Source organism: Chenopodium album, chromosome 6 (genome assembly GCF_948465745.1).
Source record: "Chenopodium album chromosome 6, dcCheAlbu1.1, whole genome shotgun sequence".
NCBI classification, from domain to species: Eukaryota; Viridiplantae; Streptophyta; class Magnoliopsida; order Caryophyllales; family Amaranthaceae; genus Chenopodium; species Chenopodium album.
The window spans coordinates 61473852-61484466 of record NC_137839.1 but is presented as its reverse complement, the minus strand read 5'-3'; the positions used below and the strand labels follow the sequence as shown (position 1 = coordinate 61484466).

Sequence of the window (10615 nt, the reverse complement as noted above, 5' to 3'; positions counted from 1 at the left end):
GTTCGGGGATAAATGTACAAATTCAACCTAAAAGAGATTGAACCTGCCCTAATAAAAGGCCTCTACTTTATTCTGATCGTATTCATATGCGCTTTCTGATTAACATTCAATCATTAGGATTAACCCTATACCTGTTTACCTATATTGGTTGAATTTAATGCACAAATAAACTATTGTTAGAGATCACTTGAATTATAATCATATTAACCCTAAACAGGAATATTAATTCTCTTATTAAGCGTGATTACAAGTACCAATCCCCTTTAAACATGCATAAAAGATGTGATAAAGCAATAACAATAAATATATATCAAGCAACATAATAATCATCATAATAATTATAACAATAATTATAAAAATCATGTTAAAGCATAATAATAGCAAGATCCTAGGCATATACTAACAAGATTAATAACAAACCCTAGCATGTCACTAAACAATAAAAATCAAAGCTTTAGCCCTAACATGATACTAACATGCATATTAGGAAGAAAATAGGAGGCATCGCAGGACTCATAATTGTCATATTTTATATTAGAAATTATAGTTGTTACCCTAAACATAATACTAGGAAGATCAAAACACCCTAACATGACATTAGGAATCAAAATAACTATCTAGACATGATTTCTATATTATAATAACAATAAATCAATTAAAGCACTTACTTGGATGCCTCGTATCTCTTTCTAATAACAAAATACACGTGTTAGTAACTTCAAGGAAAATATAAAATCAAACAATTAAATTAAATAATTGAAAGAGAGATTTGGGACCAAACCCTCAGAAATTAAAACCTTTCACGTCCAGGTCGAGGGCAACTTCGAACTATGCTAGGTATGTCTAGTGCTAATGTGTGAGGAATTGTGTTTGTAAAAAGTTAGGCTAGAAAGAGGAAGAGAATCAAGAAATTCTTGATGAGAGTTGATGAGAAAAAGAATTAGAAAGAATAAGAATTGATGATTGAAACATAGATTTTAGGAGGCTATTTATAGAGAAAATCAGCCGGATGTGATAAAAAACGAATCAGAGTTTCAAAAATAATAAAACTCGATTGCAGCTAGAAACACGTGCGTGATGCCAAACTCCAGTCATTAGCGCCAGGCGCTAAGCATTAGCGCAAGACACCAGGAGTGGCGCCAGACGCCATGGCTTAGTGCAAGGCGCTAATCCTGTCGTCAGGCGCTATAAACAGTTTTTACGGATTTTGTTTTTATCATATCTTTTGATGAAGAAGTCCAAATAAGTCATATAATATGTAGTTGGAAAGATCTTGAAGTCTACTTTCTAACCCAATTAGAATCAGATTAAAATAATTTGTAGATAAAAAGATATGGTCGAAATAGTGGAAGGGTGTCAGTTTTGGATAGAGTTTCATATTCCATTCATATCTTTTTCGTTATAACCCGGATTTAATATTATAATATATCATTGGAAAGATAATTTCAAGATCTATCCAACTATATAAAATTTGGATAAAGATTATGAGGCACAAAATTAAAATCTGAATATATTCCACAAACTAAAAGTTGGAAATATTATTTACCCTCAAAAGTGAATTAAAAATAACACAAACTAAATCAAATTGTATCAAAAGTAAATAGAAAAACTGAAAAGTGAATCTTAAGAGTAGAGTAAATGAAAAATAATTTATATAAAAAATAAACCTACGTGGGAATCGAACCCACATCTGTTGTGCATTCGCACAATGCTCTACCTATTGAGCTAGTAGACTAATGTATATTAAACAATAAAAGTAAAGAAATATAACTGTAGGGAATAATTTCAAGCGTTAACCCCTTAGCTTGAACCCCACTGTGATCATGCACTAAAGTACGGTGGCGTCCAAAAGGGAAGAAGATAGAGCAAAAGAGTCGGCAACAAGTTTTTTAGGAACTTGTAAACCACTCATAGGATGAAGGTTACACCCCTTAACGATCCAAGAGATCGTCAACTCCATAAGGTCTAGAACCAAATAAGGGTTCGGGGATGAAGGTACAAATCCAACCTAAAAGAGATTGAACTTGCCCTAATAATAGGCCTCTACTTTATTCTGATCGTATTCATGTGCGCTTTCTAATTAACATGCAATCATTAGGATTAACCCTAAACCTGTTTAATCTATGTTGGTTGAATATTAATGCACAAACAAATCTATTATTGACGATCACTTGAATTTATAATCACAATTAACCCTAACAAGATTATTAATTATCTTATTAAGCGTGATGACAAGTACCAATTCCCTTTAAACATGCATAAAAGGTGTGATCAAGCAATAATAATAAAATAATGTACCAAGCAACATAATAATAATGAATATCATGAATAATAATTATAATAAACAATAATAATGATAATAATAAAATAATCATCATCAAAATAATAATAATAATAATAATAATAATAATAATAATAATAATAATAATAATAATAATAATAATAATAATATTCATAATAATAATATTCATAATCATCATAAATTATAACAATTATAATCATAATCATGTTCATGTTAATATTAAAGCATAATAGTAGCAAGATCCTAGGCAAGTAAGCATGATACCAACAAGATTAATAACAAACCCTAGCATGCCACTAAGTAATAAAAATCAAATCTTTATCCCTAACATGATACTAAAAATCATAAATATTAGGAAGAGAATAAAAGGCATCATAGCAATCATATTTAATATTAAAATTACTCTAGACATGATACTAGGAATATCATAATAACAATATAAACATGATTTCTACATCATAATATCAATAAATCAATTAAAGCACTTACTTTGATGTCTCGTACCTCTTTCTAATAACAAAATACACACGTTAGTAACTTCAAAGAAAATAATAAATCAAACAATTAAATTAAATAATTGAAAGAGAGATTTGGGACCAAACCCTCATAAATTAAACCTTTCACGTCTAGGGCGAAGGCAACTTCGAATATGGCTAGGTGTTTCTAGATCTTGCGAATGCGGAATTTTGTATGTGAAAACAAAGTTTAGAAAAGAGAAAGAAAGAGAGAATAATCAAGAAAATCTTGATGAGAGTTGGTGAATGAAAACGGAGTTTTTAATACGTTATTTATAGAGAAAATCATCCAAAAAGATAAAATATCAAAACAGAGCACTTGGCGCAAGCAAAACGAGATTGGCGCACGCAAAATAGAGCTGGCGCCAGCATCAGCTAATTGGCGCCAAACGCCAATGGCTAGCACCAGGCGCCAGGCCTGATTTTAGAAATTCACGCGTTTTTGTTTTTATCATATCTTTTGATCCGGAAGTCCAAATAAGGAATATAATATGTCGTTGGAAAGCTCTTAAAGTTTAATTTCCAACCCAATTAGAATAAGATTAAAATATTTTGTAGATAAAAAGATATAGCCAAAATAGTGGAAGGGTGTCAGTTTTGGATAAAGTTTCATGTTTTATTCATATCTTTTTCGTTATAATTCGGATTTAATATTATAATATATCATTGGAAAGATAATTTCAAGATCTATCCAACCATATAAAATTTGGATAATATTATGAGGCACAAAAATAAAATCTGAATATATCTCACTTCGTACAAAACAAGGATTCTAAAAAGGAGTAGTTTTATTCAATTTCAAACTCTTTGAAACATAATTATCAATCCTAACTCCATTAGGATTTAAGAGAACCTTCTAGAATATTCTAGAAGACTATAATCAATCTTAATAGCTTTAGGAATGATAATTAATAATAGGCTCTCCTCTAGATCATTGGGCCGCATATAAAAATCAAATTAGGCCTAGTTTAGTATTTTGGCCATAACTTCCTCATTATTCATTGGAATTGGGCTTATAATATATCGTTGGAAAGGTCTTTTCAAGCCCCATCCAACTACACCATTATTGGACCCTTATCATGGACCAAACTAAACTAGAATGCACGTTTTTCATAAATAAGGTAAGAAAAGAAATATTTTCAAAAACAGAAAGAAAAGGTATTTTAATAAAAACATCCTCATCACTAGACTTTTCACACTTTCTCTTTGTTTGATAATCAAATGACGTGAGAGGTATTCATCACTGGGTTTGGTTTTGGGGAGACACATTTGGGTGTCTACAGAAGCCCCCACTTTGATTGAGTTTGGAGAAACGTGAGTTTCGAAAACGAAAGTCAAAGTATCGATAGGGGCGGAGAATGATTCAGAACGTTCTGCGATCCTAAATCATTCTTGTAACGCTGATGCCTGCAAACTAGCGTTAGTTAAAACAGATAAAAGAGTTAAGAAACGCGTATCTTGCACCGTCGAGCACACGTCTCTGATGGTAACCGATTTGTTTCTGTATTGTCGTTGTTGTTGTTGTGACAACCTTCCACAATCTAGGGAACTCTATCGGAGATAACTTCTCTTGAAATCACCTCCAGTTGTTTGTGACAACCCTCCACAAGCTAGGGAGCGCCATCGATTAATGCTGCTACATCTTGAGCCTTTTTCTTGAATTATAGTGACAACCTTCCCAATCATAGCAAAAGTCGTCGAAGACCGCCTCATCACGAACCGTCCTTCTCAAATATTGGTGACAACCTCCACAACCTTAACGAATGTCGTTGAAGACCGCCCATCTCGTGCTATCTTCTCAAATCTTGGGTGACAACCTCCACAATCTCAGCGAATGTCGTCGAAGACCGCCCATCTCGTGCTATCTTCTCAAATCTTGGGTGACAACCTCCACAATCTTAGCAAATGCCGTCGAAGACCGCCCATCTCGTGCTATCTTTTCAAATCTTTGGTGACAACTTCCACAATCTCAGCGAATGTCGTCAAAGATTACCTCTCTTGAAGTGATTCTCAGTTGTTGCGATAATATTCCGAAGAAAACTACAGAAGACCAACGCTTGTCGATCTTTAAAGCTCGCTTGAACTTTGCTTTAGCCGGTGCATTGGCGCTTCTGCTGCTTGTAAACCAGTATGTCGATGCTGTGAACCATTACGTCGGTGCTTCTGAACCAGTATGTCGGTGCCTTTGTGATGAGCAAATGTTTAGGCGCTTTAAGATAAGTGAGACGATCTTTCGTCAGGTCGATCACTTATTTGCGGTTGTAATCAAATCGACTACTCAATCATGTCAAATTGCTTATAGGGGCTAACTGGTGTACCAAGGAACCCGAAATTGTTGTACGAGGCTTCGAGCTCTATCATTGCTGAAATATCTCTGGCGCCGCGATTTGCTTTGTTGCTAGACGCTGGGATCTAGCGCCAGGTGCTGAAATCATATTGCCAAACACTGGATGTTGTTGTCTGGCGGTGGAGTCGGGTCTTCCCTATTCTGCTCTTGCTGCCACTGTTCATTGCTCGGTTTCGCTTCGAACTTTGAACTTGGTCGTTTCCTTTCGACCAAATCCGCTTAAATATTTTATAAATTAAAGCTCTCCATCTCTAATTTACTAATCCATGTAACTCCTCTTATCTTGGAGTAATCTCCTAAGTCATATTCGCGGTTTTTTCTAAAAAATCCGGGAATGTCCTCGCTTGCTAGGATGCACCTGCATTTATATCTTTGACTATAGGACTTTGCTTACCTTTCTTTAGGGTTGACCTAAGACTTAGTGTTGCTTAACTCATTGAATGTCGTGACTTAAGGTATGAACTTGACTTACTGTGATTGACTGACTCGAGGATGACTCGACTCAAAGTGTTTGACACATGTGTTAGACTCAAATCAAGGTGATATGACACGACATGACTCGACGTGTACATGACTCGTGTGTGCATTTTATTGTGATCGTGGGACTCGAAAATGCAAAAAGGCAAAAAGTTTCCGTCATTTTTGTGGAGGGTACCAACTTTCTCCCGAAAAAGAAAGACGCGAAAAAGAATCGAAGTGAAGTTTGTGAAGGTGCATGTTTAATGAGCTTAATCCGTTAACGTTGTCTCTTATAGTACAAGGATTGTAACATCTTAGACTATCCTAGTTGACTCGATAATGAAAGTATTTAGGTAACTTAGGCGCGGAGGCTAAGTACTTCATACTTTGTGATGCAATGATGGTTGATGAGCGATTTTGACATGACAAGGCATGCTTCAGCGTTGTGTTAAGATTTCATGACAAAGGGTTCCTAAGGGAAGTATATTTGGTCATGTATCTGTGCGTTGTGTGAAAGTGATACTAAAGTTAGGCCACAAGGGCTAAGTGTGTGGGAAGATATTATTTTTAGAAGAGTCAAATAATGGTGACTCTTAGGCTGGGTAGGCTAATGATGTAGGGATCAAGCCCCCAAGTCTAGCTCTAAGTGAAAAGGGACAAGCATTGGAAATTCCTTGATATAATCATGGTGTGAGTGTGTAAATGTGAATATGAATGCAATTTTATTACGGCCACACCTCGATGTGAGGTTGCCTACGTATCCGTTAGGAATCAGGCCGAACGTAGCTCTAGCCGAACCTCGCACAAGTGTGTGTATACCTCAAAAAGGTCTTTTTAAGGGTTGTAACGTGGTTAGGCTAAAGGTTGAAGAAGAAGGGGATAAAAGGCTCAAGACCCTAGATAAGCCCCCAAGGTGTGCAACTTTGCTTTTGAATCTTTGTATTTTCATGCTTGAGGCTTTTAACTCTTTTTTTAGCTCTCTTTTCTCTTTTGCTTTAGTATTTATCTTATTTTATAAATGTGGACAATCTCGATCATGCGGTCTATCACTCACTTGGAATTCATGTTTCTCAGGCACGGTACCGAGCACTCGATAAGAGACGCAATCTGAGACGTGTTCATATCAAAGACATGTTCATGTCAAAGACATTGGAACACTTGCCCTTTGTTACACTTTTATTATTATTATTATTATTATTATTATTATTATTATTATTATTATTATTATTATTATTATTATTATTATTATTATTCACTAGTACATAACTAACCTCAAGTAACACCCAAAAAGTGTTACATAAAGTGGTAAAAGTGTTATTATAGACAATAGGTAACACTTTAGTGGGTGATACATCCGCCCATGTTACCTAAGGTCTTATGTAACACTTTGGGTAACGTATGGTAACACTATTAAAAATGTTACTATAAACATTCTGATGTAACACTTTTTTATATTATTGGTATCATTTTTTAAGTGTTACTTTTTATTTCTTATGTAACACTTACTTATCTTTAGTATCATTTTTCAATCTTAGAGTAACACTTTATCCGATATTGTGTATCACTCTTGCAAACACATGTAACACCTTTTTTATTATTAGGTAACATTTTTTAATCATCTTTTTACATGTAGTAACACTTTATTCAATCTTATGTATAATAATAATAATAATAATAATAATAATAATAATAATAATAATAATAATAATAATAATAATAATAATAATAATAATAATAATAATAATAATAATAATAATAATAATAATAAAATGATTTAACATTGATTATAACTTATTATTATTACTATATTTACATTTGTATAAATACATCCAGGGACATCGCCCCTCTCCTTCACCCAAAAAAAAAAAAAACATTAGTATATATACAAATACACAAATATACTCTTTTTTTTACAATAGTAAAACTAGGAATCTTAAACACAAGGGGCTATTATGCCCTGCCTTGTCGCAACTTGCACCCTTGCTCTATCGACTTTTATACATAGAGCAAAAGTCTAATTTATAGGCCTCATCTTTTATATCCTTGGCATTATTCGGATTTCACAGTAGTAGGAATGGCAAAAGCTATGCAAAATGCATTATTATTCCAGTAGTCCAAGCAAACCAAACCTGACATGTAATTACATAAGAAGGGATTAAAAATCAACACTATTCATGAAAAGAAAAATGTAATCACACTATTAAGAAGAATAAGAAATAAAAAATGGGCAACACTAGTTTTGTCTTACTAAAGAAACAATAAAGAAAAATAAACATCAGAGTTGTTTTCCGAGGACTAAAAAATCATATCATCATCTATAAGAAAGCACCACCATGCTTATGCAATGTATACATCAATTAATCTACAAGCATACTTGCTAATAAGGTCTGATAAATCATGCTTTCAGATAGCAAAAGAGAAATATGTTTAACTAATGGTAAGTTCAACTAATGGTGTTGAATTACTTTTTTCAATAAACCTATGCCTTTTAAATTTAGCTTTTTCAATTTATAGAACTGTAATCCTCATATTTAGTAGTGACTAAGAAATTAGACTACTAAAAAACACTATGATGACTCCATGTAGTTTCTGATAGAAGTAATAAAATCCAATCATCCAACTGAAAATGTCTTAGTGTTACACTATTACCTGTGACATTTGACCCGATTTTATAATAAAAGTATTCTAATACAAAGCAAATTATACTCATTATAGAAATCTATTCAACTAATAATGTGTTGTATTAAATTATTACTTGTGAAATTAAACCCCAGGCCATTACAAAACACACAAACATGATTGATGTTGTGGATTGTGAGTGATACAGAGAAACTAATCACAAATATTTATCCAAGCTAATGCGTACAATGATTAGTTCAAGATTGAACCCAATTCCCCCCTTTTTCCACAAGTTGAGAAATCAAAATATATACTCACAACCTATGTATGTAAAATCATAAAAGAAAATCCCAAAATAAGCTATGCATAATTGAACTCTATCCTCTTTTCCCTGACAAAACCAAATAAAAAAAATATAGTTCCAAAAAACAAATCACATAAATATGAAAATCAAATATATCAAAAGAAAAATCTAGATTTTTAATAAGAAACAAACCTTTATTGAATCGAAGGCCAATGCAATTTGATCGAAGCTTATGATTAACATTTGTCGCCATTATCAAGAACTCACATGACTACAAGAGGAAATGAAGCAAAGTGAAAGTACAGTATTAGTCTGAAATTAGGCTGAAATTGATCATCAATAATTAAAACCTATAGCTGAAATTTATCAAAACCATTGTATGTTTCACCTATCTGTATGTAAAAATTGAAACCATATATCATGTACGCAAAATGTGTCAAAGTTTAATATCAAAAAACATTAATTATGCACAAATTGGAGTAGAGAGAAATTACCCCTAATTTCACAAAGACAATGTCTTATCTGCAATTTCGAGTACAATAGGATTTATAGGATAAATATAACAAATTTTATAAAGATTATTAATTATACAAACTCAATTAATTAACCATAAACCAATATTTTGGACTGGAAATTGGATGATATAAAAAAAGTATAGTACGATTACCTGCAAGTAAAATTGGGGGAAAAGAGGGCATCTTTGATTAATCTGCGGGAAAATATCTAGCAAATTGCGGCCATTGGAGGAAATTAAGATCGAGATGAAGAAGACAAAACTAGACCGCTGAAGGAGTGAAAAAAGGAAACGAGAGAGAGAATTTGTGGTCAGCGGTGGTTATGGTTGTCGCTGCGGCTGCGGTAGGGCGTATGCACCTTCATCTTCGAGGAGAAGGAGAACAACTATTTGAGATCGAGAATAAGATGAGATATAATGGAAAAAAGAATAATAATTTAAAAGAAAAAAAGAAAAAAAGAAAGTAAAGGGTTAGAACTATTAAAAAAATAAAGGGTTAGAAGAATAAAAATAAAATAAATAAATAAATAAAAACCTGATAAGAAAAAAAGGATTGAGCATAAATAAATGCATAAGTGTTACAATCAAGTGCTACCTAATATTCATGTGTTACAACAAAGTGTTACATTATATTAAAGTGTTACATTAAATGTTACTTAATACCATAATGTTACAAAAGTGTTACGTAAAAATTAAACAATCTTGAACTTTTTAAGGTGTTACCAATAGGTGTTACTTAAACCCAATTTTGTAGTAGTGTTATTTTTTATTTTTTGCTATTTTAATCTTTTGAAGTCGCTCAAGGTTTTTATGAAATTGAAAATTGCATAAGTTACACACCATCCCATCCCAAGGTTAGGTAGATGTAGGTTGAAAAATGGAAGGTCTATCGTTAGACGATGCTCAAAGTGGTTTATGAAGAAAGGATTGTAAATTAGAGAGGTGAAAGGCAATATGATGTGGCTACAAAGGGTGCCTCAAATCATTGGTATACCTTGTGCTTAGCTTTACAATGATTTTTTAATTATTTTTTTATTTTTTATATATATATTTTTTAATGCAATGTAATGAAATGATCATATGCAAAGAAATAAATACTCATTTTATTAAAAGGGAAAAAGAAAGATTCTACAAAATTAATCTAAGGGAAACGAAAGGTGCCTATGCTAGACTTATTGGGGGAAAGGGTAAATAAAAAAAGAAATAGAAAAAAGCGCTCATGAAATCTCGTCGTTGAAGCTCGCCTCTGTCTTGTGTCGTTTGCTTCATCATCACCCAGTTTTCTCGTTAGCTAGAGACAATGGGATCTTATTTGCTTCTATGAGATCTTGAATGAGATTTTGAAACCTGTAGCATTCACCAGTAGTATGACCGCGTCCTCGATGGTACTTGCAATAAGAGTTGGGATTCCATCTCGAAGATCGATTTTCTTGCGTTGGATCCTCGGTAGGTCTAATAGGTTTGATTAACCCTAGATCATAGAGACGATCGAAAGCAGCATCATAGGTCATTCCTATGGGTGTGAACTCTCTCCTGGGTTTCCTTTTAGATCCTT

The 10615-nt window shown here is 33.0% G+C and overlaps 1 long non-coding RNA gene across 2 annotated transcripts; it reads right to left on the bottom strand.

Annotated features, from left to right (window-relative positions):
• Positions 1-7379: 7379 nt before the first annotated feature.
• LOC145634974 (uncharacterized) lies at positions 7380-10287 on the bottom strand. Of its 2 annotated transcripts, XR_014113713.1 has the most exons (3): positions 9214-9603; positions 8739-8817; positions 7380-7752 (listed from the first exon to the last, which is right to left on the bottom strand). It is a non-coding gene; the product is annotated as an uncharacterized LOC145634974 (long non-coding RNA). The 2 variants fall into 2 exon arrangements; XR_014113712.1 differs by having other exon boundaries at positions 8739-10287.
• Between the last annotated feature and the right edge of the window lie 328 nt (positions 10288-10615).